Source organism: Lichenostomus cassidix, chromosome 11 (assembly GCF_008360975.1).
Source record: "Lichenostomus cassidix isolate B80296 chromosome 11, HeHo_3.0, whole genome shotgun sequence".
Taxonomy (NCBI): Eukaryota; Metazoa; Chordata; class Aves; order Passeriformes; family Meliphagidae; genus Lichenostomus; species Lichenostomus cassidix.
The window spans coordinates 15,384,487-15,408,803 of NC_139492.1; the positions used below are offsets into that span (position 1 = coordinate 15,384,487).

Sequence of the window (24,317 nt, forward strand, 5' to 3'; positions counted from 1 at the left end):
AAAATAATTTCAACTTGTAAACTGAAAAAATTCCAGCGTCGTGAACAACATGAGGAATTTTGTGACCAAAAATGAAGTATCTCTTAAATCAAACTGCCCTTATGTAGTACTATCACATTACTGGCCCGTTAATCCATTTCCTCAGGACTTAATACATTCCAAAATTTCATAACCATTTCATTTTGAAATGCCATTTTAAAAGGAAAGTTTCTTTTACCTTTTACCTTTTTTTTTTTTTTTGAACCACAGCCATCCTGTAATCCTTAAGAATGAATGAATTAATCTATCTTATCTTGTTCTTAAACTTATAACTGGTACTAATTGTAGTTTAGAAACCCAGTTTGTAGCTGCAACTACTGTACAAAAAATATTTATTTATATATATATATATATATAAAAGACAAGTATTTAACTATTTTGGATAAAATCCATTATTTTCATTAATGGATCTCATTTTTATTTTATTGGGGTTTTTTACTATCAGATTAAAAGCGTATTTTTTATTGTTTTTCCTAATGCAATTCTGTGTGATGTGCTCAGAATGAATGGAGTAGTTATTGGTTCCTTTTTTTCTTCTTGTTTTTTTTGTCCTGCTCCTATTCCTATTATCTACTGCTTTTTCAGATTTCATTTACTGTGTACACAAATGCACATACACTGAATATGCATATGCATAAACATCTTTACATATTTATATAAACACACATACATGATTTTAGAAATCTATTGCAACTTGCATCCTTTCTACTGCTGGAAAGTAGTAGAGTACCTCTAAATAATAAACTGGTACTAAACTGTGATATAAGCTTTGGCAATATTTACAGATTTTAAACTATCCTTTACCACGTGAAATTATTGAGCCAATTTCCTCAATGAAATTAGTTAAACTCCTATTCCAAATTGCAATAAGAATTTTAACTCCATCCGATATTTAAAAGACTGTAAAATACTAAAGCCACTTGTTTAAATATTTGGGTCATGTAAATTCCAGGAGACCTAAGTGTAGAGTTTCCAAGATAAATAGTCATGACTGTCATTCTTGTAGGTGAAAGTAACTTGTGGGACGACAGAGAGAAAAATCTTTAGAGCCAGGGCCTGCTCTTGATTCCAACGTAACTTTTATGTGAGCATTGCCAGTAATTTTTGTGGGAAGAGTCAAACATAAGATCTATAAGGTGCAATGGATATTAACTTAATTCTTTTCTTAGTCAAGTGGTTGTTTATGGAATATGAAAGTTTCCTGTAATCCTTCTCTGCTGCATCTCCAAAAAGAGTGGGTTTGTCCCTGAGCCTGACGCCCAGGTACAGTTGTGAGTTGTGCAGTCATTAGTACATAGAGATAAAACATCTGTAAGAAAAAAAAAATCTCAAATTACTGTCTACAAGGGCAAAGTCTAGGCTTCAGGAAGGTGGCTATAATTGCACAAAAAACATGGAGCAGAGCCAGTCTATGCCAATTAAACATTTGGTCTGAGTTGCTTAGAGTAACTTTCCCATGACTACAGTTTATATTTCTCTCGTCATTGTAACTAATTGAGAACAATACTTTGCATTCCACAGAGGTTTAAAAAAACCTCTTAATGAAAGTAAAAGTTATTATTCACAGCTAATAGAATACTCAGTATCACTAAAGATTAATTACTGCTATTTTGAGGGCTTCTGAAAGACCAAGAAAATGACATGCACTGAGCACATACAAGGAAAACAAAGAATTAAAGATAGAATCAACATATTTACAGGTATTGTGACTCTTCCTATGAAATGGACAAATAATCTCAATTATACCATTGTTTTCTACACAACAGAGTCATAACAATACTTTTCAGGGTTTAAGTCTCATGAATTGCTGATTGATCTTTACTTACAGTATGCAAGGAATAAACAAGCAGGAAAAAGCCTATTTTTAGTTGCCCTTACAGGTTGATCACTTTGATAACGCGGTGAAGGCACTGTTACTTGAGCAAACAGAAGGTTTTGCCTTTCCCCACGATCTCAGCCTGTATCATACTGCAAACAGTCGCATCACAATATATCATGATTAGTCCTCCAGTGCCTGAGCTGCCAAAAGGGATGAGCTGCAGAGCTGCTTAAGCAGCAGCCCTCACCCTGCTGGTTTTGTCACCTCAAGGCACCACTTTTTAAAGTGTGGCTGTTTCCCTTAGAGAGAAGCCAGGCTAGAAACTTGGCTTGCCACAAGGTATTATCAGGAATTCCTTTCTGAACCTGATAGTAGGCAACTCGACCTCCAAAGCTGAACAGTTCTACTGACGAGCTCAGCTTACTACTCATGCTCATGAAGCTTGATTTATTTTTACCATATCCCAACCTACCAAAACATGGATTGCTTATTTGACAGAAAGAATAAGGCAGTGGCTGTCTGTTCCTGTGCTTCTTAGAAGTTGCAAGCAACGCCATCTGGAGCAGACTATGAGTTGGAAGGTTTCCAAAAGGTACTCCATTAGTTTTCTAGGGAAAGAGGTCTCGAGTTGTGCACAAGATGTTTTGGCTGTATGGCAACCAATGAAATAAGATCTTATAAAGCCACAAAGTACTAAAATAAATGACAGTAAGATTAAAAAAAAAATGCACTATTTACCTCTTTGTCCATGAAAGACAAAGGGACTTTTATGACTGACACTATTTTGGCTAATATTGTGTGCATCTTGAAAATCTCACCCAAAAGACTTTATTGTACATTGTTGACAAAACTTAGAATAGAAACAATATTTTAAAGCTCAATTACATCTTTCCTGCTACAAACTGGCAATGGAAACAGGTTTCTTAATATGCTCTGGCAGTAGGAAAACATGATCAGATTTCAACCCATAACAGTGGTTTAAGGCAAAAGGTTTTAAAAAAGGAGAAATCATAAATCAGTAACATACTGGTATGTTGATAGATGCTATAGGAAATACACAGGTTAAGATGTAGGTTCAAGCTTTTCTTCCAAAATGAAGAGAGAAATGATCCTTTCCCCCTAATTCTGGAGACTTAATACAAACCCCATGTGGTTTAGCCCTTCCCTAAAACCCCAGGATGGCTTTAGGGACTATTTATCTCTCTTTGGAAATCTCATTTCAGACTCTCAGGAAAGTTTGGCTGTTTTTCAATAGAATTATACTACACATGGGGAGTCAATCCAGACCTAGCTACAGAGCTGTCCCACAAACACTCCTGTTCCAAGGAATGACTCCCCTCGAGCAGCATTGGTTTCAAAACAGGGAACAAGATATCAGCAACTCTTGTGTTAAAAGTGAAGGGTTATAGAAATATATAATTAGTTTCTTTTTCACTTTCTATGTACCCCTTGAGATGTCATGGAAAGGGTTCATCTCAGACAAATCTGAGAGCTCAGGGAGATGTGTCACTGGCCATACCTGTAAAACTCCAGATACTTTTTTTTCCTTCTTGCTTTTTAACCTGAGGGGAAAAAAAAAGGTTCAATGAGAGTTGGTGTGCTTTTCTCTGCCACTGTCTACAGAGAAAAAAATTCCTCAGTCTTTGTAAGAATTAATTATAGAAGAAATCTGTTTTGCCTTCTCTTATGAGCAAAGCAAAAATATTATAAATCAGAAGAGAACTCTGTGGATTTATGCAGCAAAAATATGATGTGAGCAATCCTGGTGAAAGTACAGGTGCTCTATAGGTTTCTGAATGTTCTTGCTATGATCCTCAGTTCTGAACTGGTGGATCATTCAAGAATAGCAGAAATTTCATCAATTTCCTCTACTTGAAAAAAAAAAAAAAATCACCAGGTCTGGTGCTTTGGTTTAGGAAGCATTAACACCAATCAATTTTGCTGTAACTATTAGTATGTAAATCAGTCCAAATACTACACATTAATGATGGCACCATTTTCATTAAAAACAAAAACCATCACCATCATAAAAACCAAACCAAACCAAACAAACAAACAAAAACCCCAAACTAAAACCACACCTGAGCTCATAGTAAGATAGTACAAGGTGCAAAATCCAAGCCTTTAGAAATCAGCAGATACCAGGATTTAGCTTCCACATGTCATCTTGCTTCACCTTGTTATGTTTGGATAGAGCCTTTCATTTTGTGACCTCGTGCAATTCTTCCACATTGTAGGGTGTCCAGGAGGTTGGTTTTACTCCAGGTTTGTTATGCACTATGTACACATTGCATCTTCATGATCTACATATTTAATAGCAAACCTCATCTTCTAAGACATACTCGTGGCTGAGTTGTTCATTAAGCAATTTTTAAAGAGTTTTATGGTCCTGTGAACAATAATTTTTTGTGGAAGCAGACTAAATTGTATGCTGTGATAATTACACCAAACTAATTGTAGGCAAAATTAGCGAGGGGTCGGACCAATTTAGTTTCACAAGAAAATATATGCTTTGCTTACACCTTAAACGATCTTTAGAAAATTAATCACATAAAACTGAATCTCCTTAAATCAACATATATAATTTTCTGTACCTTTGCCGTGAAACAGGAAGTTTCAACATTGCTTTGAAAGATGCAACTTCCTAAATGTTTTTTTGATTATCATTTTTGTTGAAATTACCAATTAACTTTACCCTAGAGAATCAAACAACACGAGCCTTTTACGCTCTACCAGTACATTAAAACCATACCGAACACGGCGTGTGAGGAAGAAACATCAATAACACAAGTGTGTTTTTTAAATCTCTTTTACTACCAGCTATAACATCCCCCCACTAATTGTCTCTAATATCATGATACTCACATATAATTTCTTTAAATTTCCTGTCTGCAGACAATGTAAAGAGGAGCTCTTCCACAGAAGCCTTTGATGTTTCAAGCCTGGCATTGGGCTGGTGTGGGAGAGTTGCAGATGCCATTTCAAGGCTCTAGTTGAACATCTCACTGCCCAGGCTCTGCTCCAGAGGTTCAGTTCACGTCTAAGACTCTGTGACACTGACCTAACCTCCAAGCAGGTGGAGTGTACTCTCAACAGGCAAGTTTCACACCTAATGAGCAATATGCTCCTCATTTTCCTTGTTTGAGATCATTTCGGGCACTATCCTTACTGACACAAATTTGTACTAATTTGAAAGTTTTATCACGTATAAATGGTATTTTATGACTTCACAGAATAACACTTTGTACAGCCAGTGACATATAATTTGTATCACTGGTTGCTAAAGAGCTAGAAAACTACTCAATAACTGGCTATTCAATTATTTCAAATTGAGAAAAGGGAAATGCAATTGTTACAAAACAACAATTCTTTTATTTCCTAGTAAAATATTATCCCACAAAAAAAAAATCATATGAAGAAATTGTTTCTCCAGGAAATTTACTCTGATTCAAATAGTTTTAGATTTTGTAGCATGTGAAATATTGAGTAGCACATGTAATACTAACACTCACTAATTGTAATACTTAGAATGCACTGGAATGACTTGAAACAACTTTGCCAAAACAAAACTGTTGAAGCCAATTATTTTGATGCAGTGTTCCAGCAACATGTTAACTGGATTTAAGTTTTTCCTATAACAAAAATATACATTAGAATTTTTCAGTATAAAAATTATTCCGCCAGGTGCTTTTGATCAGCTATAGCAAACACCAGATTTTTCCTAAATTATTTGAAAGTTACTTCCTTTTTACCTCGAGGACTTAAAAGATGAATACAGCAGAGTTTGTATTTTTTGCTGGCATAAAGTATTCCTTGCATTTACAAACTGTTTTAGCACAACTGTCTGCAAGTAAAAGCAGCAAAAAAAATGTATTTACAGTGACCTTGCTGAGGATTAAATGGTTCTTCTCTGTTTCATCACTTTTCAGCAATTTGTAGCTAAAGCTTTTTTGCCATTCATAAAGGCAAATTATTTCTGCAACAGACAACAAAGCCAATCCACTCTACATTATCTTTTGCTGTTTTATGGATGCTTGCAGGCCAGTTTATAAAGATTCCTGAGGAAGAGCTGGTTTGTAGGACACTGGGCTGGCAGTCAGGAAACTTTACATGACCTAGAGTCCCCTGCCTGATGGGGGCTTTTTCCTTCCCTTTATCCCAAGAAGCAAAAGATTCTTTTTAATGAATAGTTCTGGGAGGCGCTATTTAACATTTGTGACTGTCAATGAGGTGAACTAGAGACTCAGAACAGCTCTGTGAGGAGAACTGTCCTCTGGTGAAGAAGTGACACAGGTGGGAGACAGCAGAGCCCTCAGCACAGCCACTCATCTTCTGTGACAGAGGAGAAATGGGTGGAATTGTTCTGCATGCTGGCAAAAATCAGGTACATCCTCACTGCTACAAATGGAAAGGTCTGAACACATGGATGGTAACTATTTAACACTCCTGCTTATTAAGGTCCACAGGCTCATAATGTGGATAACACTACATCAGCTTGAAATAAAAATGAATCATGGGCAAGGAATATATAGACACAGATCCTGCACATCAAAACATGCCACTTAAAGTTTGAGGAGCAAAGATGATGACACAAAGACACAAAGCATTTATAAAATCTTTAAACATTAGCTTCAGCAAAGTAGCTACAAGAAATGCCCTCAGAGATAGAATATCTAAGAAAAATAGTACTGGCATCTAATTACAGCAGTAGAGTTTGCTGCTTTTATCTGTAATTGGACTGTATAGTCTTTCATTCTAATTTACTTTACATCCAAACTGTGATAATCAAGACAAGCAGAACAGAATGGCTTGTAACTGGCTATACCACCGACACCAGTTAATGCCTAATTATAACAACTAAATTAAAGAGGGGACTGTAAGGAGGTTGAGTATCAGTTTGAAGCATTTAATTCTGTGGAAAGAAATAGAGATTTTAAATCCTAAGTAAAAAAATCAATATTATGGCTCATTATATTGGTATTGCTAAACAGATTAATGAAATTAAGTATTTTGTTTTTTAAAGAAAAGTTTTATCACGATGTAAAGATAGCTTTTAATGAAAGACCACACCAGAGAAGGAAATTCACATTCCAGACCAATTTATAAACCAATCTAATCTGGAAAAAAACAGTAGGTAGAATTGACTTTCCCAGGATATCTCGAAGAGTTGCAGAGTGTGTTACCTGGCTGTGGAATAACTGCAGCATTCTGAAAAAGTGGACACAGCAAGAAAACCCAGGATCCCAGGAAACCTTTTGACATAAAGTTGATTTTTAATTAATTTTTTTAATGCTCTAAATACAGATTAATTATCTTTGAAAGACAGGTTAACCAAAATGAGTATTGTTTCCTTCCATAATCCATGCAAGTAAAGAAAAGGAACCTGGGAATGCTCAGCACTGGTGAGCTGTAGCTAGCATAAATTCTAAACACACTGTTTTAGGAATTACAACATAAATTGGTCATCTACATGTTGAACTGACTGCATAAGAATTCATCTTCTGGGATTTGAAATAGGAGCAAGGGGAATAAAAATGGTTGCTGTTAACGATCTTGCTAAATTGACCCATAATATTCCAATGGTAGGTGGATAAAGAACTAGTTGGCATTCATGGGGCATGTAGCATAATTTGGTCCATTCAGTATCTTCGATAGGAAGCAGTAGAAAATATTGAGAAAAATTAAAATATTCACATTCTTAAGCTTATAAACTCAATGAAAGTAGAATCTGCTTTCACATGACACTCATAATTATCTTGAGTCTTCATCATCTGTAGATGAACCCAACGCTGGTGATTCTAAAGTTCTAAAACACTTAAAGACTCATCAGATGGCTCATCTGTCCCTTCTCTATAGCAGAATCCAGGGTGGGAAGGGGGGTTGCAATAATCACTTTTTTATCAGATGTAAAATGAGAATAATGGAAATTTCTTTCTAAAGTTTTAGAAATATTTCACGACTTCCTAAACTCTCCAAGGCAGAAACCTCCCTCCTTAAGAAAGCAAGGCTTCTGCAACCACCTCTGCCCATCTTTGAGGTGCCACTGACCACTGAACCTATGGCCTGTTTCAACCAAATCTGTAAAGTACTGGGAGTCCTCCTCATTTCAGCTCTCACAGAAACGAAGCTCAGCATGTTTTAAGAGGAGGATGACTTCTCTGGGTGTCCTCATGAACCTGAGGTAACTCTAGCTGGCAAATCAAGCCACAACAACAGTCAGACAACAACTTGGGAGTCATTCCAGATTGCTCCCAGCGTTGTCTCTCTGGAGGATCCTGCAGGGCTGATTGCCAGGACAGGCAAAACACAAATACTGTGTGCAGAGCACAACACCAGGGGCTCAACAGCCACTCTTGGGCACAGAGCTGCTATCTGACTGCAGAAGGATATGCATTCCTGAAATTAAAGGCATTATAACCTCAAACTAAACAATTCCACAGACCAGCAAATGAAATGTTCTTCGCATTCTTATTTCTGCTAAGTAGGTAACTGAAGAAAAGAAAGGTATCTGATCTTCAGGACTGCTCCACATTACTGAATCTTGCTTTAAACCAAGGACCAAGAGTAAGGCTTCTTAGATTTCTATTATTATAATTTCTAACAGGCAGATGAGGTCTTTCCATTATCTTTTTTTTGATTGTACATAAATTACAGAAGTAGTGAGGAAGAATTTCCAGAACTTTACATACTTGTGAAATATAAGTGACAAAAAGATAGATACTCTAAAACTGTGCATCCCAGTTCTGAACCATGGCCTGCATTTTCAAGTTTGGGATGATCTCTACTGCATTTAATTACTATCAACATAGGAAAAAACATTCACGTTTGATATTGTCAGAGCCTGTTGAAAGAGCAGTTTCAGTACTGCAGCAGAGTGAACAATCAGACAAAGTGATATGTCAGAATGTTAAAAACTAAAGGGAAAAACCTTCTACTATGAAGTTAAACATTCTTTTTTCCTCCTCTTCCCTCCCAATTTCACCTTTGACTGCACCTGCAGAATTCTGTATCAAGCACATATGGAAAGACTGAATGGAATTTCATCCAAATTTATTAATGAAGATCGTTCCCAGGTGAATGGTAATATTATCCATCTTTTACAGGCAGGCAGATACAACAGTTTAAATTACTCAGAAATAGTGGTTTAAAGACTCTTCTGGATTAAAGGTTTATTAGATTATGATATAGACCTGGATGTAAGTGCCAACCATTTCACACACATGAAACAGCACGTATTTAAGCACGTCCATAAATTTGGTAAGCAACTTCCTTTTCTTTGTGTCCAAACAAAACAAAAAAGATTCACCACTGAACTGAAGTCCCAAGACATTTGCACCAACACTTTCACACTTTAAAGGGCTCATAAACACACCCCTATTACACCCTTTCTTTGAAGATAAAGATTTCCTGTGGAGGAATGGAAGCAGACTGAAATAGAGGTTTCCTTACAAATGTCCAGAAATTTATTTGAAGCTTAAATCACCCAAAGACAAAAGTGTTTCTAGCAGAAGATGAAACATGAATGACATTTTCTGAATCATCACACCTGTTCTGCTGTAAGATTGAAACTTTAGGTGTCTGAACCTTAAAAACCTCTCTCCTCATTTAAACCCAGAGCCCTAATGCATTTGCACATATCCAGGACTAGAATATTATTGAAAGGGAATAGCATTTTTTTCGGTTTGTTTGAAAACAAAGCAAAAAATTGCTACATGAACAGTTTTGAAGATTCAACCTCTTAAAATCTACAGTGTAGAGAAAGCCATTCCACAGCAGAGTGTGGTGGTTACTGACCATTCCTTCAAGCATGTGAAAAGGGCTGAAGTCCTGCAAAGGCAGACTTTGAGTTATGAACAAGCTGGTTCTTCAATACTGAAGGTAATGAAACAGCTAAGGAACTCAAACAAGAATTATTACAGAGGAAAAAAAACAATTGCTCATTTGCTTTCTCATTACTGTTGCAGTGTGGATCAGAAAAGTATGGAAAGGAAAGAACAAAGTCACATCACCATTTTTCTCCCCACATGTTGTGAATAAATCTGTGCTGTTTGACCCAAATGTTAACACTACCCAAACCCTAATATCAGCCAAATGTAAACTGTCCATTTAATATCACCAGTAAGTGAAACAAATCCAAGTTGAAAGCACTAAAATCTTCATCATTTATTTCCAGTTAAACTTTTGACAAACAAGCTACTAATATTTGCTGCTTCAGACTATTTTCCCACATCAAGCATTAAGCAGATGAATTCAGATACATTTGCTGTGAGTTTAACAGGACAGTTTGGGGACACTCTGCCACCCACCTCGTTTGTGAAAAGAAAGAGATGGAAACATGCTTTGGAAGCTTTACAGTGCCTGTCTTGTGTCACTGAGCAATGCATGGACCTTCCAGCATTCAGGAATTGTGTGACTGCATGTAGATGTGTGCAAGCAAGAGAAACTATATATAAGAATACAAATGGACTGCTGGACAGAAATGAAAACTTCCTGTTTTCTAGCAGCATTTTACCACAGCCTCTGTTATCAATATACTACTCTTAAAATAATAGACCATCAGATAAACTTTAGAATTAACGAAACTGGACAAATAAACTATTTTCAGAAAATCATACATTACTAGCTGGGGGCAAGCAGCCCCCAGCTAAACAGAACTGAGCTGTTGTGGGCAGTAAAACACAAGGACTAATGCAGAAGAAAAGGATTTACAATGTTATATTACAAAGGATATACCTGGCAAGCTCAAATTTTAAGAAAAACACACATAGACACACAGTATCCTACAAGGTTCCACTTATCAAAGCCTTGCAGATACACTGGTCTCCCAAGCCCCAGAGCAATGCTGCTCAGCCCTAGTACTGTGCCACTTGGGACTAAAGCCCTAAAGCCATGTATCAGAGCTTTGCTTCCTCAGTGGGGAGCACTGTCTAGCCAGGAATGAGGAATAAAAGAAGTTTCAACTGCATTGTGCTGGTGGATCTCAGTACCTTCCACACAGACACCTGCCATGGCAGCATTTGCTTACACCAAGGTCTCTGCAAGGCTCATGCATTTCTGCCTATTTCTGCACATGTAACTTGAGGAGGTGCTGCTACAGCCAGTTTTGTTCAGGTTCTCCCAGGCTTTCAACAGGCTCCTCAGGTCATGGCAGGGCAGCACACCCCAGAGCCCCTGAACCACTCCAGAAGCTGATGGAGTCCAAAGCACAAGCTCCTGAGGGCTGGATATAGCTAAAACTGGAAGAGATGCCGTTCAGGATTAAAGACTTTCTGCTTCTGTTGTAACCTGCCTGCAAATTCACACTCGGATTGACAGGTAAGACTAGACCAGGTAGTCCAGCAAGGATGCTGGATACAAGACCCAGAGGTTTCCAGGACTGTCTGAAGATGCAGCAGATTGTAGCTCTGAAACTGCTGAGGAGAGGACTCTGCTGGGAGGATATTCCATCCAGCTGCTGCCTGTGGAAGAGGCAATGTTGGCACAGCAGGAGAGCACCCTGTGAAGGATCCCATGGCACTCCCAGCACCACACAGCAGCAAGAACCTTCCTGAAAACCCCAACTTCTCTTACCTTCACCCAGGGTAGGAATTTTTCTATAGCTGTAGAAACACAAATACACCTGTCTGACATGCCAGACAATGCCACTGTCGAACACCCTTCCCAAGAGATTTTTTTTACATCAGATGTATCGGTGAAAAGTTTTCCCAAGCAGATGTCAGTTTGGATTAACTTTATGTTGCAGAGGGAATTCCACATACTTCCAGGTGTCAGCTTTTTTCTTTTTTACCTTTGCTTTTTTTTTGCCTTTTTTATCCTTAATTCACTTGCTTCAAAGAAATAAATTGTAATATCTCCTATTATTTATCCAATGCCGTTTGCCTAGCTCTTTTGTTATGTCCTTTGAGGTCCTTAGTTCAAAGCAAACAGCAAGAATATAAATTCTTTCAAATCTCATGAACTGTGCAGCAACTTTTGGGAAAACTATGTCAATGGAAGTAATGCCAGTAATTCAAACCTGCAAAGTCCAAATGGTGGGCTAGAAGTCACTGTATTAGAACCTAACACACCTAACTCTGCTTGCCAAAACACGTCCAGTTTTAACAACTGCAAAACTCTGGCTTCCCAAAAATCAGCTGACATTGCCATCATGTTTTTTTCACTTAACTCACCACCAGCAGGGAAATGTCTTTACTTGAACTGTTGTGATTTCTTCTGTATTCGCTAGCAACAAGAAAATAAATACTAAATTGTTGCTTAGACTCATGCAATTTTCTGTTACATATATTTGTACTCACTACAATTTCTCAAACAGTCTACTGTTTATCAAAAATTCACCAGGAAATTTTGTGTGAAAACACCAAAATAAATTAGATAAATTTAATTTGTTTCCAGAACACACTGCTCAGGTTCCCATAAAATACTTCATTGACTCTAAGCGTGCTCAGAACATCAGCACAGGTTTTAGCAAATATTAAAATATTTTATTATGTTTGTATTTCTCAAACCCAGGAATTTTCCCAAGTTCTTGGGAAATAAAATAATTCTAAGAATTCAGGAATACTAATGGATAGCTTGCTAGCTCTGAGCAAAAGCAAAACAAACTGTATCCTATTAGCTTGAAAGGCTTTTTCTTTTATTACACACTGTCTCTCATTATGGATCTGTAAAGCTGATCAAAATGGGATTTTGTCCCAGTTTTCTGCATGAAAAACAATTTTGTACATGCATTAAACAGAACTAAGGTGTGGCAGCAGAGGTTGACACTGCTATATAATCCAACCTGAAACCACAGGCAAAGTGAAAAATAAACAAACCTTGACAGCTGGCAGGAAAACTTTAAAATCCTATGCACTACAGATCTACATATTCACAGCTAGATAAATTGGGGTGTATTGTGCCAGATATTTTTGCAAGAAACAACATGTGTTTTGTGTGTATATTATGTAAAGCATGCACAGGTAGTATAGAAGAATATAAAATAGTACATACATAAAAGTCACTCACCTATCTCTAAACTAGGACATTTCTGTTGAGGTAAAAAAAAAAATCAGATTGCAAAGGAGGAGAAAGCCAATGTGAAAAAGAATAAATCACATTTCCCTTTCCTATATAGTTGTAATGTTTATACAAAAGATACAGTTTTCTTTGACACTATGGATTGCCACAAGCAAAATGACTGCAAAACAAGGAGCTTTTAACTTGTGTAAAATAACAACACAATCCTTTTGACTGCAAAATTTGGAACAAAAATAGCCCTAGAAAGGCAGCATATATGTAATCCACTTAAAAGTGTGAACAAGGTATAGCAGAGGCTTGGTTGTATTTCCAAACTCTGGTTTTAAACATAACCAGAACAGTAAAAATTAACCTAAAGCTTAACGGCTTATGTAAGAATGCTTTAATAAAAAAATGCTACCGAGGTTATTGAACTGTACAATTAAACCCCTCCCACTAAATACTTTTCAGAGCAATTTCCATCTAAAGCTTATTCAGCAAACCAAAATGCCAATGCATTTCTTCAATTTCCACTTCTTTGAACCTGTTAATGTATGAATAAAAAAAGATTTATTTGTGTTATTAGCCACATATAACCCTCTTGTCTAAAAAGTAGCATTAAATACAAAATTTCTGAGATACCCATGAAACTACAAAATATCTAAAGGATCATTTTGATTTTTTTTTTCTGCAAGCTATGTTTGATTTACATCAATTAGATCTTTCACATAAGGTATCATATAACAGGAAGGCTAATAACCCAGAAATAACCTCATTAAAAAAGACAGCATATCGGTCTAAGCAGAATGAACTCTAAGCAGAAAAATTAGTGACCTGGAAAGTAGCAGGAAGAGGTAATAGCAATACAGAGAAAAAATACATTCCCATTAGCTAGTCAAAAGTAGAAATCACCAGCAATAAAGTAAAAATACAATAGAAGCATAAGGAGAACACTTAAAAATATTTTTATCTTTTGAAAATCTGCAACAGAAAACATATTTCCCCAAACTAAGATGCTGTCTGAAATTATTTTATTACTATGAATTAGTCTGTGCTTTCTTCTTTTTTTTTTTTTTTTCAGATGCTTAAAACAGTCCTTGGCAGAATATTATTAGCAAGTCTAATACATTTATATTAAATTATCAGTGTATGATTCCAGTGTCTGTGGATTCATCTATTTTAAGATTAATGGTTAATAATGGAAACTCAAGTTGGATTTACATAGTCTTTACATAGCCCTTGTCTAATGTTAGCTGCTTAGATTCAAAGTCTAGCCAAACCTTTTAAAATAATTCTTTTTAGTGTATTGACAATATTTTCAGAAAGCAATTTTTCAGTTTTGATAAAATGACACTTCCTCTCATTTTCTGTGAAATTTTTTGTTAAATATGTAGGTCCTCCTACCTAATCCAGCTCAAATTTGCCAGTATAATTGAGAACCAAAAGTACTTAAATCACCATTAAACTGCAAAGTTTCTCTTAATTTTATTTGAAAAATTACCTATAGGTTACTTTAATTTCCAAAGCAAATGAACTAAAATCAAACTATTGGGTACTGCATATGGGACAGATTGCATTGGTTTTCTTTGCTTTTCAGTTTAATAGGTTTAAAGTGTGATGAGAGGAGGGAAAAAAATCCCAACATACATGAAGAAATCTTAATTATTGACAATTTTTTACTTTATTTTTCCATTTTCTTTTTTCTCTCCATTTTTTATTTTCTTTTACTTTACTTCATAATTTTGAATCCAGCAAAATAATCCCTTTTTTAGACACTCACCTTTGGATCAATGACTCAGCTACACAAAGACTTAATTAAACCATGTGGAATATTTTACTCCCCAAGTCTGTAGATTGTTTTCAGCCATGATTGCTCATTTTTAGCTCATTGCCTACAGAACTACAGCATTTTCATTTCTACTGTGGCCACGTTTTACCAAGGGTAAAGGATTCTGAGGAGCAATGGACACCAGAGGAGCCATGAAAAACCTGAAAGCTCTCTGAGCTCGCCGAGCTAGGTTCAAGTCAGACTGGGTTTAGTCAGACTGGGTTTAGTCAGACTTAGTCCAGAACATGAGGGACTCTAGTCTAGTGCTTTTCCACCCTTCCTCTGCAATAAAATCACACAATCCATACCAGAAGGCAGTGATGTGAACAGACACAGGACTGTGTGACAGAAAATTCATCAGCAAAGGAGAGAAACAAAACATTCATGATTTTTACAGTTCTTTGCTTTATTTCCTAAAGCCAAGCAGATAACTCCCCTGAACATTTCTCACTGGGATGGCCTTTCCAGTTTTAGCCACCTTCTCCTACAGACTTGTCCAAAACTGCTCCCCCTTGCTTTTTGCTAACACTGCCTGGCTCCACTACCAGCCAGGTGAGAAACTGGGAGCTCATGGCTTGCTAGTACACTTGGAAGCATCACCATTGCCCAGACCTCTCCCTTTCCCAAGGCTGACTTCTCCATCCCACTCTGGCAGTGGATGCTGGCCCATGGAATGTGTGGCTACAGAGAATTTGAAAAGGCACTAGTGAGCAATAATAAACATATCATATTCTGCAACAAGCATATTTACAGAAACAGAGAAGGCAATCCCTAATTTTGGGGTAATGGATGTCCAAAGGCACACAGTGAGAGGACAGACAAGCAGGAAGTTACAAGTCTCTGCTCTCATACAGCCACATCCAAGGGCAAAGCCTTGGGAAGGTGAAAACACCCTCAGGTTTTGATTGCCAACAGGAAAAACACCACAGTGTCAGGCACAGGCACATCACCAAACAATGATCCTCTCTGAGACAAAAAGCAGAGCGGAGCAGAGCAGATTTCTTGCTCCTAAAATCAAAATACACTCTCAACCAACTAGTTTTGGAGCATGTGAGAGAAATCTTCTGGCAGATTTTCTCAGATATCATCAAAAGTTAATGGGAGCTGGGCACTTAATGCCCCTTTATGACTTTCAAAAAAGATGTGGCCAGCTACTTTTAATTTATTAGGGAGCAGATTTGTAAAGACTCTTTTATTACAGAAGCAGTAAGGGGAGCTATTTTTCCATAAAATATACGTAAATATGATTTATGAAAGACACAAATATTACTGAAGTGAGGGATAAATTGTTTCAAAACTTCATGTTCATTAAAGCTAGGTAAAAGTACATATTGTTTCAATATTTTTTCCCTTATACACGTTGGTACCTCTCCCAGGTAACTCAAAGGTGTATTCTCTGTATTCTGCTCACCTTACAGTTGTAATTACAATATCTTTACTGAAGCCAACTGCTATGAAATTACTAAAGGAAACGAGGCTGGAACACATACTATTGCACAGTTACTGATCAGGCTGCTGCTTAAAGATTTAAAAAAAAAGAAAAAGAAAAAAAAAAAGAAAAAAAGATTACCACTGGAAATAAGGTTTGCAAACCTTGAAGGAGAATTTACTCCAGAAACCACAGAGACCAGCATACAACTATCACATGTAAGTGATTTCTGAAAGATTTATTAATTTGCTAAATAAAATGCTTCCTAGGAAGAGCATTGCAGAAATAAATGTAATTTCAGATCTGTTAACTGTAAAATAATTTAGCTGAAATAGTCTTCTTCCAGTTGTGCTTTGGGTTGGTTGTTTTGTTTTTCTCTAGACTGACAGTACAGGAAACAGATGAAATTTTGCTATTAAGGTCAGAGTCTGCAGAAAGAGAAGTTTGAAAAAGAGAAGAATGCCTTTCTCTCCCTGCACATTATGGTGAAAATGCCAATGAACTCTCTGGCAGCTCTCAGTATCAGCTGTACACCAAATTCCAGCAGGAGACAAGGCTGAGCATCTCAGTTCAGATATTCGAAGGGATTTCAGTTAAGTACCTAATCCCTTAGAAAGTCTCATTTTAGTAGCTGGGTCAAAGCTGACCATAAAATCCCCTTGAACTCATCCCAGGTTCCCTCAGTTGAATCCAACATTTACACTTTTAATTACACCAATTCGGAGAAAAGCAGATACAAAACTCCACCTATGAGATGGCTCACATCTACTGGGCTTTGTTCTGTGGTTATTAGATTACAAGTTCCAAGAAACAACCAGGACTCTTCATATGAATGAGAACTCAACACCCATTTTATTGCAAAAGGCTCTGCTAAACACCACCAGTCCTGGGAAGTGCTGAAAGCAACTTGATGGGTTAATTAGTGACCTACAGTATCACAGTTTGAGTCAAACTAAAGAGTTTGGCTAAAAGGTTTTGACTAAAAGGCTCTACAATCCAAAAGTGCTCATGAATGTATCTCAAACCAGAAACTTTTCACATATATTGACAAAACCAGGGAAGCATTAAAATAAGTGAAGGATTCAAGATAAACCAGAGATTAATCACATTGCAAAAACCTTTCCTGGGTGGACCAGCACTGCACAGCTGAAACCCCTGGTATTATTTTGGGCATTAAAAAGGACTAAAGCCAAGGATCCAAACCAAATGGGGATTTAGAAGAATGCGCCAACTAAAGAGGAAGATGTGAGAACTTCATGTGAAAAAGTTCAAACCTTTGGTTAAAAGGTCACTAAAATAATTAATTATGATCTATTCTACTTATATAAAGTATGTGATCCACTACAGCCTGTAAGACAGAACACCTAAGACTAAAAACATATAAATATTTGAAAACAACAACACTGCTCTGACACACTCTGGTATGTTTGGCCAAGGCCAGATTTTTAAAAAACACTTCTGGTCAAAGTGTGATGTTTCACCCCTAGATGCTGTGGCTTGCAAATCAAATCATGAATGATGAGGAAAAAAAAAAAGAGGCAAAAACGATAAACTCTTACTTTCCACTAGATTGACTGTTACTGGCAGGCAGACCATAACATGGCACTGTCCAAGGAAAGGTTGAGACTCCTGAGTGGCACCTGTGCTGTTTGTGCAAAAGGCAGCACAGAGATTTAGCATAAGCAAGATTATCTGCATATAAAGAGTATACTAGGTTTAAAAAAAAATTAAAAATAATTAAAAAACCCAAAAAAAACCCCAACAAACCAAAGAAAAAAAAAACCCAACACCAAGAGAAGACAGAGTAAATCCTTTTTCTGGGAACACATAAGACTCCACAATGGTGAACTAAATGACCAAGAAACTTCTGCAGTCAGATTTGAACTTGAGAGCTTAATACTTGCTGGCCACCCTCCAGCCCTTACATTCACTGTCTATGAGCTCGGAAATAATTAAACTGCGACGAACACTTTTGAAAAGCCAGTTAAAAATTCACAGTAGAAATTCACAGTATAAACTTTGCAATTGTCCAGTAAAGCAAACAAGAACGTGGCCATTACTTTTGCAGCCAGCACTTTGCTCTCACAGGATTTATTTTGCAGAAGGCTCTATCAGACTGTTCTCTGCGCTCGCCATGCAGAGCTGCTGGATGTTTACACAGAAGGAACAGGGTCTCTCCAATAAAAAGCACTATGTGCTGGAGTAGCTCCATTAATCTCCCATCACAGCCTCACATAAAACTGTTCAATCTGAGCCCTAGCAGTGTCCAGTGGAAGCAGAGCCTTTCCTCTCCTTCCAGGGGCTCAGCCTCAGAGGGGACCAAGCTGTGCCCATCAGTCTGGGGGCTGGAATTGGGCAGTGGGATCCACTGCTGGGGCTACAGAGATGGACAGTTACCTGGTTCAGTGGCTGTGCACACAGATCTGACTATTCTCTTGCATAAAACAAGGCTTGGTCACCAACCTGAGGTGTTCACTTCTGCTGTTTAGGCAGCAAAATAGTTCCTTCAAACACAGGCAGAGTTGTATTATAAAAAAAAAAAAGGCTTTGGTGACTGATGACAGCAGATGATGGAGCACTTTCTAACCATGACCTGGTACGTCTAAAGAAGATTTAAGAATATTTTCCTCACAATTGGTCAATGAGATATTTGGAACAGAGAGAAGGGAAGGAGAAGGGGTGAAATGGCAACTGTCTAGCATGTCAGACATGACAGTCAAATGTTAGCAGAACTCAATCCTGGAGAAATATGGACTTCACAGTAAAGGTTGCCTAAAACAAAAGCCCATTTATCTGAGTACTGAAGACATTTAATCAATTTACATGAAGGATTTCAAAATTAGTCAGACTGTAATGAACTATGAAATACTGATTAATGAATTTTTGCAATGTTTGATTAGAAACTTAACATGTATGCTAGCACATTTTGCCATCACTGCATTTATAAGCTAATATTTGTTTCTTGAAATTACCAGAGTATAAATAGCCCCTGGGTTATGGGGCTGAGCATGTTTACTATTAACCAAGCATTTTATTTCCAGAGTTATTTGTGAGAGTTTTTAACCAAAATCTCTTGTTAAATTCAATAAATAACAAAAGGGTACTTTCATATTTGCCTTTTCTTTCTCCTTTCTTGTGTTAGACTCTTTACCAACCTCTCAGATCTTCCTGATAGCACATTAAGCAATCTCTCCACTGCCATTTAGGACCCATTTTCTCATCTCCAACCCAGACTGAGCAAAACTTCAAGCTATATTGAAAAAGTAACACTAAATATAACTTGTATAGAGTATATCTAGTATTTATATGAAACATTCAGTAAGTTTACAGTTTTGCAGAAAAGCAGATCATTGACCAAAAACTTTACAGCCTATGAAGCAACCAATGAAAAGTGGGCCAGTGGTGTGTGCCACAGCCAGTGGGAACTTTACTGCTGATTTCACAGGGAGTCAAGAACAAACAAGAAGTAACAAAATAAATGCACCTCAAGACTATTTAATTCCATGGCTAAAGCAGAGCTTCATCAGGGTATCAATAAATACTCTGCTTTCACATCTGCAGTGACAAGGCTCACATAGGTAGGAAACACATATGTTTAGACATAGAAGTGCATATGAAGAAATTAGCTGTATGCAAAACAGCCCCTTCTGTCGACATTAAAAAGTTACTGCTGCATATTTGTCTTTATTATTGTCATTATCACTTCTCTGACACCAATTAATGAGTTAGACTGACACCACTTTTTGCCATTACACAGCAAGTCCCCATTAAGGAAGAGACCCAGAGAGTCCCTGCCTCACTGTCATTTTTTGGCTAATTAGCCAAAGTGGTCAACTCTGGGACTCCTAAATGCTAACAAGTGAGACATTGAGTAACTTCTAGATTTTGTCTCAGTCCCTATTTTTTAAATCACAGATTCTGAAGACATTAATCACTCATTCCCCAGTTGGTACTTTTTGAAAGGGCATTTTTATATCACTTTCAACTTTACTCTCAAAATACATTTCTTTTACTTGAATCACATATACCAGCCACCAGTTAAATTATTGTTCCAAGCCTTTCTTAGATTTTTCTTATACTTTCTTAAAATAGCCATAATCTCATTAATTAGTCTCATAATCTGAGCAAGATACAACAAAAAAAAGCCTTCCTTTCATGACAATATTATTCGAACTAAAAATTATAATTGGTAACAAAGTTAACAAACCTAGAATTAGATCACATACTTCAGGAGGTCATCAACAAGTGTAACAGAATGTCAGTGAAAGATTTTTATAAAGTATTAGTATAACAATCTGGTTTCATAATTGGTGAGCTGCAGCTTCTTTTTATTGCATGTAAAATGAAGAGATCCCTTCATCCACAGTGAAAAATGGAAAATCATTCAGTTTGGGGTTTTTGGTTGCTAGTAGCAACAAATACTGGAATATTGCCATCTGGCCTCTTGTTTTAAATGAGATTTGAATAATCAATTTAATAACGGATAGAGTACATACTTAAAGAAATAGTCACTTGTCATATCTTCAGAAAACTTTGGTATAAAAAAATCCATTGTATGAATTAATGCAGAGCACATAACAATCAAAAGAGATGAGGTAATTTTTATTTTCGTTACTGTTGCCTCAAAACCTCAAGCTTACAAGGTTCTAAGTGATCACATCAAACATCTAATAATGAGGGGAAACTGCTAAGAGCGATTGGTTTGTTACAGGCAATCAAATCCAGTAACCACCAGAGAGATTAAACCATATAGAATGGCATTTTGAACACACTTGAAAGTCCTATGGTGTCCACAATAAAAGGAATAAAATTAAACACAGCAGAGAAAAAAAGATGAAATAAGTAAAATATTCTTGTTACTACTGCTGCCTCAGATAAGATGACATAAGAGTTCAGAACATGAGAGCCCTGAAGTTACAAGTGTTTTCTTCATTTATAAGAAGTTATAGCTGGAGAAGTTTTCCCACACACTGGTGAGACCAGGAAGAGATCTGGCTGTTTTTCTGTCCTGGAAACCCTGGACTCATACAGACACTTATTTTTGAATTTGCACATCAAACTGTCTTCACAGGAGAAATAAATGAAAATCACATGCTTGACCGTGGCAAATTAGGAAAAGATACCACTCTGAAATAAACAACAGAAACCTGAATCACAGATTTTACCACTGTCGATTTTGACTGGAAATCAAGGTAACTGTTTTCAACTAATTTTGTGTGAGTTAAGCTCTTCCCTCTGATGAGAAATGATCCTCCTGGAAAGCCTCCCCCTTGAACTGTGCATTGATTATAATAAATGCAATTTGTGCACAGAAGCACTTCCATAGCAGTAAATAGAGACTGACTCCATTTACAGCTCTTTAGGAAAGAAGGTGTTTCAAGCCACACTGGCACCACCTTCCCTTCCCAAGCACCACAGACTTCCAGGTACAAACACAAAAAATGCCCAGCTATGAGGTACAGTCTGGGATTTGGTCAATTTTAAAGAGTTTGTGGCTTATATGTAAAACAGACTTTACAAATCTACTGATGTAATCCCAGCCACTGTATGGTGATGCATATTTTTAAATTAAGTAAAAACATAGAAGTGTCATGTGGTTAGAAAATAATACAAGCTCTATATATGAGCATTTTAGCTTGGTCAGGCAGGTGCACAAGTTGCAGTTTCACAGGGAGTGAATCACAGGGGGAAACTGGGAGAATAGTTTAAGCTTTTATTTCAATACTGTTTACAGCAGTTTCTTGTGACCATTTATCTCTGCCATTTCTAAAACACTAATCACCATGGAAATGCCTAGCATACATCCCAAGCAAGAAAGACAAAGTCACTGTCTCCTTTATTGTGTCTTTTACCACAGAACTAATATCTGTAGGTGGCTTTTCCATGCAATATTCTATTTTAATAAAAACTTCTACCAGGAGCTAAACAGATTTTAAAAACCTTTAAATATGGAAAAGGGAAGACTGTTAATTAGCTTCCCCTAACATGATTTTATATCATAGGCAGGAAAAAAAAGAAAAGAGCTGATAATGGTCTTTCAGCAATCAAAAGAGAAGGAATTTTCAACCAGGAAACATATAGGAGAAACAACCCTGCCAAGGAACTTGAGAAAAAAGTCTTTTACTCACCCAGACAAGTTTGCAACATATAAATTCATAAGCTGCTGAAGAAAACAGATACTAAATTTTGAACTTAACACATCTTATACTACTGAATCAAATAAAATTTTCCAACTGAGGGAAACAGGGCGTCCTGACAATGCTCAGAAAATTCCACTACAAGAATAACACAGTTTATTAAAGAAAAAAAATTAAAAGGTATCCAACAAAAGAGTATATTATTTCCAGGATATGATTTCCAGCCTATATCGGGGCAGGGAATTCAGTGAAAGCTCCCAGAGTGGGCTGCTGTGGAGCCAGGAATCTAGAACTGCCTAACGCCAAGGTTTGGCATCCCTCAGCCACCTGGGTCTTGTTTTCAAGGCCATGGAGATTGCTCTGTGCCCGAAGAGAAGGCACAGCACAGAAAGGAATTCTCCAGAAGAGCAGGTAGCCCTTCTCCTTACCAGATGGGATAGATATCAATCAGATTAATAAGTATTCAAATAGCATGGATGAAATGCCAGCCATTCCTTAAGAAATTAAGTTTTCTTTCCTATTGCTGAAGTTTGTATCTTTGGGTTATCAGCATTTAAGGAGGTACTCAATAATCATTTTTATAAGGGCATATCCTCATAAAGCTCTTTCATAGACAAAGCACCCCAAAGAAAATACTTTTTTTCCCTTTTCCTTCATTTTAAGAAGACAAGAGGCACAACAGTACAATCAGAGAGAAAAGCTGTCCTTATTCTCTGACAATCATAACATTAGCAAGCCAGATGTTGCTTTCACCTGCACCTAGAGCAATCTATTTCTACCTCATTTAATAAAACCACAACTGGAATTGTGGCTCAGAAAGTGCTGGGAAAATACAAAAATAAAAACCAGATGTGAAAGGAGAGTTATAGGTGTATGGACATAGTATAACTCTTGATTTTATAAGTCTTCTTGTGAGCTGCAAGCTTATCATGTTATTCAATGCCATGCACCATTCTGAATAAATTTTGTTCCCAAAATTTACATAACACAGTTCACCAAAAACACATTCCTGCAAAATGCTTTGAAATTCTCTCTCTAAAGTTAACAGAATGGATAGTTTTTTACCTGAGAGAACTACACTGAAATCTGCAGAGAATTAACGGAACATGGGATGATCAACACTGAAACCATCATTCACGGGAAAGTATTTGCATGGCAAACTGTATTAAGGAGAAAAGAGTCAAGAAGAGTAAACCTCTGGATATTCCTTGCAACATAACTCCTCAAAGAGGAGAGCCTGAGGGCTGAGCCTGCCTGGCTGAACAACAGCCAGTGATGCCTCTGCACAGCACATACAAAGAAAAGGAAAATACATAGAGACAAAGGGATCCTCAAAATTCAGCCTCCTTGATGCAGAGATGCTCAACTCAGCAAATAAAAAACATGCCAGAAAAGTTGTAGTTACACTGAAATTTTGTCCAGTTATGAATGTTCTGAAACTGTCCACTAACTTGATTTTATTTATCATTCTTTCCAGTTTATGAGACCTTCAAATCACCAGAGCTGCTCCACACGATGCCTCACACAGGGCAGGGCTTTGCACATCCCATGAAGCAAAGATTCCATGAAGCCTTTTGTCAAAAGCAAGTACAAACACAGACCTTCCTTTTACTTTTTTTTTCTTTTGGCACCCTTGTCACTTTGTTAACTTGAATGACAAACTTTATTAAAGAATTTGCTCTTCAGTCTAGTAATTTGCTCAGCATGTTTCCTGGTGCACATTCAAATGGACCAGGGACGTTGTCACAGAGTAAAGGACTTTGCATGGCAAACACTGAGTGACTCAGATTTTTAAAAAGGAATCTGGAAAACATCCCATGCAATGCATCTGCTCATCTACCATAAAATTCTGAGGCTAAGGTTTCCTATGTAGGAGGGAAATATGATTATGTACTTGGCATCAATATGAACTATACCACATTCATTTTCTTCTGTGGAAAAACAGAGGGAGATGTGACCCTTCAAATTCTCCCACATAACTCTATTAAACTACAAAATATATGGCCTGTTCTAATAGGACAAGATCTGTAAAACTCCATGTGAGCTGTTGCTGATCCAGAGGCCATGCTG

General features: G+C 37.0%; 1 long non-coding RNA gene across 1 annotated transcript in view; it reads right to left on the bottom strand.

Annotated features, from left to right (window-relative positions):
• LOC146432372 (uncharacterized) overlaps nt 1–24,317 on the bottom strand; it is a 255,293-nt gene that overhangs the window by 7,883 nt on the left and 223,093 nt on the right. The window contains exon 8 of the long non-coding RNA XR_014854572.1: nt 3,378–3,420. This is a non-coding gene — a long non-coding RNA (uncharacterized LOC146432372). The remainder of the gene's footprint in view (nt 1–3,377; nt 3,421–24,317) is intronic.